We start from the raw sequence: 6,851 nt of genomic DNA, 5'->3' as shown, positions 1-6,851 counted from the left end.
CAGAACCTTTGTGTATTGTGTGTGCCTTCTTGTGTTCAGACAGTGATTTTTCTTTGAGGCGAGTGATTGTCTTGTTTTCTGTGGGATGAGAAGCTTGGCTTCCTGATCTGTCTTAAGTATCTGCCAGAGCAGCTTTGGTTATCTGCTCTCTTGAGTTCTGGCTAAAATGTTAGAAGTTTGTATGACTATTTCTCTACTCTTTATGGAATGTAAATTTTGAGCATTGGAGTTTTTAGCTATGTGACAGCTAGCCTTTTGCTAATTGTTTGAGGTGTTTACCAACATTATTCACAGTGCCTAAAATTTGAGCTCCTTCCCCCAACTTAAATACAGACCTCCTTGAGAGAGTTTGATTTGTGTTTCCTTGACCTTCCTCACCTTTGTCCTGTGGAAGTTCTTGAAGTTAAAGTAATCTGATCTCTGCTTCTAGGAGCATCCCATGATTTCCTTTCTGTTCCCCTGTACAGTCCATCCTGCCCCAGTGGTGAGATACCCAGGTATTCTTGGGAATGGTTAAAAACCATAGAATCTACTGGCCAGAAGCTGGGCTTTGAAGCAGAGAGCTGGCCTCAGAGCTGGTTTTGTTCTTCCCTGGCTGTGTGACCGTCACTCACTGTCTGAGGCTCAGTCTGTTTTTGTCTGAGAGAAGAGCTTGACACAACATACCAGACGGTGGTTATGTACTGTTGACAGGTGAGTTGTCATTGTGATGATGGAGAATGCTGTACTTATTTGATCAGTCATGTTTTGACTCTTTGTGACCCTATGGACTGTAGCCTACCAAACTCCTCTGTCCATGGATTCTCCAGACAAGAACAGTGGAGAGGGCTGCCATGCCCTCCTCGATGAAGAATAGCTCTCAGTTTACCCTGGTTGTCCTGGGACAGAATCAGTCAGCTCTGGGATCTTTTTCCCTCCTCTTGTGGCTTGGCAAAAAGATGGCTCAGCATGTGTGACTTTGCTCAAAGGAAGAACAGGCTGAGACCGGAGGCTGAATTGCAGAGGTTCCCCCACTGCTGACAAGGCCACCTCGTCTGCCTGGAAGCACCACTGTCAACACAGATGCCTCGAGGTTCCCAGCCCCGCCCCATCTACATGGAACCCCTCGGTGCTCACCCTCAGCATCCTCTGGTGAGTCAGGAAACCTTAGAAGGTTGGCACCTTTGCTGGTTCGAGGTTTTCCTGTCACCCAAGCAGGTTAGAGGTGTGTGGGTGTCCAGAATGCCTCTGCATGTGAGCTTTCAACTGTCACTTCCATGGTAACCTCACATTTTCTTTTACCCATTGGGGACTTCATTGTCCAGGGGAGTGGTGAGATTCTCTGCCAGCAGGCTCAGCATGGGGTTCACACATCTGTCTTCAAACTCTTCGCAACTTCTTTTCTTCAGATTCAATCCCATAGGAAAGTTGCCAGAGTGGTAGATGAGTACTTCCTTGTGTGCTCTTCACCTCTCAGATTTACCTCTTGTTCTTTGTCACGTTTTTGTGCACACGTGCACTCTCCACACAAAATCACTCTTATTTCTCTGAATCATTTGAAAGTAAAAATAATTGCATTTTTAAGTCTCAGTTCAAGATCCTGTGTGAGAAAAGCTGGACTAGAGATTTCATTCTACACTAATTTATTGGAGGGAGGAGAAGACGGAGAGGGTTAACAATATTCTGCGTTGAGAAATAGGGCACTGTCATTTTTGAGAAAGATAGGCCAGGTCAAGTTCACACTGATCTAGGAGTCAAATATTAAGCTAATTGGTTGAACTCGAGAGGGTTTTAAATGGCTCATGTGCAGTGAGGAGTATTGGGGACTGTCCCTTCTCGATTTCTCTGGCAAACCCTCAGAATAAGGAGAGGGGAGCAGGACCTCTTCAGTGGGCTCAGAGGAGGGGGACAGATACACAGGTCATGTAGACTTCCTAAACAGCTTTGGGGAAAAAATACAACTCCTTAAATATGACTGTAAGGGGAAGCTTCTTTATCCATAGAACAGTAAGAGGTGTTGCCAACTGGTGTGACCCACTTGGGCCGTTTTGGGAAGGAAAGCTGTGCCTTCTTCACCCCTCACTCACTTCCATGTGACACGTGATCATGTCTTTCATATTTGTCTTGATTTGTCCAAAGTGGCAAGAAGGTCCTTATTCCAGCTGGCTCTGGCCCTCTCTCAAACCCCTCCGTCATGCTCAGGTAGCTCTGAAGTCCACTATGTGTCCTGACCCCCTGCACCCCTGCATTTGTAGTACAGCCTGGGGGGAAGGCAGGTGGGTAAAGTGCCTCCTTGGCTGTGAGATCTAGCAATAAAGCAGATACTGTATCTTAGTCCCTACAATGCCTTTGCTTATTTCTTAGCTCAACACTGGAATTGGAGAGGGATGCAATTAACAGCCCCAGGACTTTAGTTACAAAGATGTATGTGCCTTGTTGAAGGAAAGTCACCCAGATTGACGGTTTTGATGATTCTTCACAACCATTCCAAGTTAAATGCTGTTAGCCATGTGGTGCAGGTCCTCCTGTACCTTTTCCTGTGTACAGATGGACATGTCTTGAGTTTCACTGGGGCCAGGGCTGAGGGGACCCCGCCGTCCTGTGGTCTCGATAAGCCAGTTGTCAGATGGCCATGCAGGGGGTGTGCTAGGCTGGGCTGGCCCCAGCACCCTCAGGAGAATCTGGTTTGGGAAAGGTACAAAAAAACCAAACTGAAATAGTCTAAGTATTGCTTGATTCATGTTGCAACACTTAAATGTTGAGAATAAATAGAAAAGTAGGAATTGAAAATGAGGAAGAAGAAATGAAAGCTGGGTGGATGGTCTCAGAAGAACAGATGGATGTGCTTTGTCATGCAGCCTTGGGGGAGACTGGAGGGCAGCTGACCCTGGGGAGATGTCTCCTGCCCCTGGGAGAGGTAGGGGTGGAGGTGGGCCTCAGGGTATTGGGTCTGGGAGTGATGGATGTTAGACAAACCCAAGGGCTTGGTGTGTCCTTTATCTGATGTTTTCTAGCATGAAGTTAACCATGGGCAGAGCCGTAGCTCTGATCTGAGCCTGTCGTTCTGTGGGTCTGGCAGTGGTGGCATTATGGTGGCATTGATGTCCCCACCCCGTCCCACCCCTTTGGTGAGCAATACACAGGAAAGACAACATGCTTTGCACCATGTGCACGGGTAGGAGGCTGCTCTGTGCTTTTATTCAGGGACCAGATCATCCTACCTTTCCTGATGCCAGAGCTGGAGACACAAAGATGTCCTGACGGGCGGGTTGGTCTGGGACCCCAGAGGTTCTTGGTAGGACCTGTGTCACCAACTTGGGACATGCTCTTTCATCTTTACTTTTCCAGTGATGCTCAAGCCTTTATGTCCGTAAGCGATGAATCTTACATCAACGCCTTCCTCTTTGATCACCCATCCTCTAAATGTCAAGAGAATTCCAAGGGTCAGTTCTTCCCAAGCTGGACTGGGACACCAGAAAATGACACATGCACACTGATTGAACTGTGATGATTGAAAACGTCGCTGGCGAAAGTCCGTTGGCCTGCCCGCTCTCTGGGGACACATGTACAGGGCTGTGGGGCCATCCGACTCTGGGCCCTGGAACTGCTCCCCTTGGCTGTCACTCGTTCAGCCTTCCTTCCCTGGAGCAGGACATCTGCCAGGATCCCTACATCCTCAGGGGCTTCTGTCAACTGTTCCCTTGAACCTTTTGATTCTAATCTGGGCCAGCCACCAGGGAGTCTCTGCCCTTCTCGGGAGGTGGGGGGGCAGTGGTGGTGTTCCCTTCAGGGTCTTTCCTGCCATGTGCCTGCTTCAGGGCCATCCAGACTACCACAATGGCTGTCCCCAACTTCATCCTCTGGTTTCCTGTGCAAACTGGTCCACCCTGCCCCCTGGAATCCAGAGAGAGGCAGTCTTTGCTGAACCTCACAGTCTCTGCTAAACCTCACACCTCAAACCCGTTTCCCCACCTGGAATAGCTTGCTGCTCTTAGACTCACATAGTCATAGCCAAGGGATTCTCCCATAATAGTGAAGGTCTGTTCTCTGTCTCTAGCTTAGACTCAAATTCTCTATCAGTTCATGTTAGAATAGTTACTTTAATATGTTAAAAATATATATACCAAGAATCATAAAAAGAAAGTAGTAGATGATGCTACCCTTCAGAAACCCCCTTGTATTAATATCAGCCAGCATCCCTGCACGAGAAAAGGGCCACTCAGTGGGGTAGTTGGAGAGTTTATGAAAGGCTTGTCTGCCAAGGAGGGAGGAACTGAGGGAAGTTAGGTGACTGAAGCCCCAGCACGGAGCCTGGCCTGCAGCAGGTGCTTAATAATCATGAGCTACTGATCTGCACAGGTGGAACCTTCACAACAGTTGCACGTGAGACCCGGCGGGGTGGTTCTTGGCTATCTTCAGAGAGGTGAAAAGGTGACTTGGTTGGAAGCCTGTGGGCTTGTGAATGTAGCTCCCAGACCTGACTTGCACGCTGCGGGGTTAATACACATTTTCTTGGGAAAATGAGCGGAGATAACCCTCTTCTGAGCACTAAGGGCCAGATGTGACACTGGGTCCTACAAATGCCACCTGAGTTATCTCACTAACAGACATGTTCTTGGGGGGAGAGGCCTCGTTTACTTAATGTTGATGGTGGCAAGCGTGCGCCCTGGTGTTCCACAGTTCACATGTCTTGACGTTTCTAAGTCTTAAGTATACACAGACATTTGTCTGAACGTAGCCTGCTGCATTCATCAGGGTGGTTTTAGTTGCAAATGATAGTTATAACTCAGAACTAGCTCAGAGTTCATTGGCTTATGTAACTGAGAACTCGGTGGAAAGGCTTCAGGCATTGATGCAGATGCTTAAACCGTGTTCTCTGGAATATTTCATCTCTTGACCCTGCTTTCCTCTGTTTTGGCTTCATTTTCAATTTTGGCATTTTCACATTTCAGCAGAGTGGCCAAACAGGAGGCTGTAAGTTATGTCTTAGTAAACTGGCCACCCAGGGAAGAGGCCCCACTCCGCCTTGACCCCCTGTTTTGGCTTAAAGCGCCACACATTCATTATTGACAGTTTGGGAGGTCACTCACTGAAACTAAAATCAGTTTTCAGCAGGCTGCATTCATTCTGGAGGCTCTAGGGAAGAAGCCATTTCCAAACCCTCTTGTTTTTTAACTTCAAGTATAACTGACCTGTATTAGACTAACACTGTGTTAGTTGCAGATGTACAGCAGGCTCATTTAATATTTTTATGTTACAAAGTGATCAGCAGAAGAGCCTTTTTGATGCTTCCCACAAAATCCCATGTTCATCGCTTCTGACTGACCCATCTTGAGCCCTGTGCTGCTCCCTGGACCAGTCACCGTGGCTGGGAGGGTGAAGCGTGTCATCCACAGGCCTAGGTCACATGGTCCTGGGGAGGGGGTGTGGGTGAAGATAGTATCCTTCCAGTAAAACCTCAGGGACTCATAGGGGTGAGTCCTGGCTTTCCAAAGAAAAAGCCAGTGCTCTTTCCCAATTAAGAAGAAGCAGATGATGGGAGAGTTACAGAGAGCTGACTGAACTGCCCTTTTCTCTCGAGTTTATACAGATGTTTCTGTTAGGTTAAAGCAAGGGCGTACAGGAGCCTGTCAGTCTGGGTTTTCCAGATTCACTGGTGTGGCGTTTCTCTCCTCTTACCTTCCAGACTCGACTCCCCGCCACATAGAGGCCTCCACACAGAGCTGCTGTGCGGTGCTCTCTGCCTCTTCTGAGCTCTTGACATCTGCCCTTTACGTGGAATGCCTTCACTGTTCCTCATTAAATAAGCCCATTCAGCTCAGCGCAGAACTCTCATCTCTGAAGGGCCAGGTTTCTTGGGTGCAGAGCCAGTGCCTAACTATATGGGTAGCCTCCTGTGAAAATCCCACACAACACACAACCCCAGACAGGCTTTTCTTAAGAAGAAACAATTCAGGGACTTCTGTGGTGGTCCAGTGGTTAGAACTCTGCACTTCCACTGCAGGGGGCAGTGGTTTAATCCCTGGTTGGGGAACTAAGATCCCACATGCTGCTTGGTGCAGCCAAAAAAAAAAAAAATTTTTTTTTCACATACCGTAAAATTTTCCCTGTAAAAGTATAAACCCAGTGCATTTAAGTATATTCATTGGGTTGTGCAAGCCACCACCGTCAATAACCGCAGAATATTTTCAAGGCCCCCAAAAGCAAGCCCAGACCCATAAGCAGTGTCTCCATCCTCCTCCTCCCCAGCCGTTGGCAGTCACCAGTCTGCCTTCTGATTCTGTGGATTTATCAGCTTTGGACATCGTAGGTGGATGGAATCACACAAAGTGTGGTCTTTCACTGACACAGTGTAATGTTTCCGAAGTTTATCCCTGTGGTAGCCTGTATCAGAACTTCCTTCCCTCTTATGTCTGAACAACATTCCATCATACACACAGACCACATTTTCTTCATTTCTGTCAGATGATGAACGTGGTTATTTCCACATTTGGGTAATTATGAATACAGCTGCTGTAAATGACACGAAAGCTTTTTTTTTTTTGCTGTCCATGTAGCATGCGGGATCTTAGTTCCCCCACCAGGGATTGAACCCATGACCCTGCATTGGGAGTGCAGTCTTAACCACTGATCCACCAGGGAAGTCTGGAAAGCTTTTCTTGTTAGGAAAGTGTGACCTGTAGGACAAACAGCACCAACTCCTGCCGCAGACCCTGCTCCCCAGGGGCCAGAGGCTCCATAGCCACACGCTGGGTTGAGACACATTTTCTCTAAAGAGAAGGGATGGTGGATGTGGCAGGAGTGTCAGGGGAAGGAAGGGGCTGGTGAGGGAGACGCGGGGGCCATCCCCAGGGGAGGGGCAGGCAAGCCAG

At 48.1% G+C, this 6,851-nt stretch overlaps 1 long non-coding RNA gene across 1 annotated transcript; it reads left to right on the top strand.

Annotated features, from left to right (window-relative positions):
- Positions 1–807: 807 nt before the first annotated feature.
- Positions 808–4,714, top strand: LOC145528439 (uncharacterized). The gene is made up of 2 exons (XR_014070402.1): positions 808–1,131; positions 3,328–4,714. It is a non-coding gene; the product is annotated as an uncharacterized LOC145528439 (long non-coding RNA).
- Positions 4,715–6,851: the final 2,137 nt, after the last annotated feature.

Source organism: Giraffa tippelskirchi, chromosome 12 (genome assembly GCF_054371585.1).
Source record: "Giraffa tippelskirchi isolate mGirTip1 chromosome 12, T2T-mGirTip1v1.2.pri, whole genome shotgun sequence".
In the NCBI taxonomy this organism is placed as follows: Eukaryota; Metazoa; Chordata; class Mammalia; order Artiodactyla; family Giraffidae; genus Giraffa; species Giraffa tippelskirchi.
Note: the sequence above shows the minus strand (reverse complement) of the source record. Positions and strands in the feature narration are given on the sequence as shown.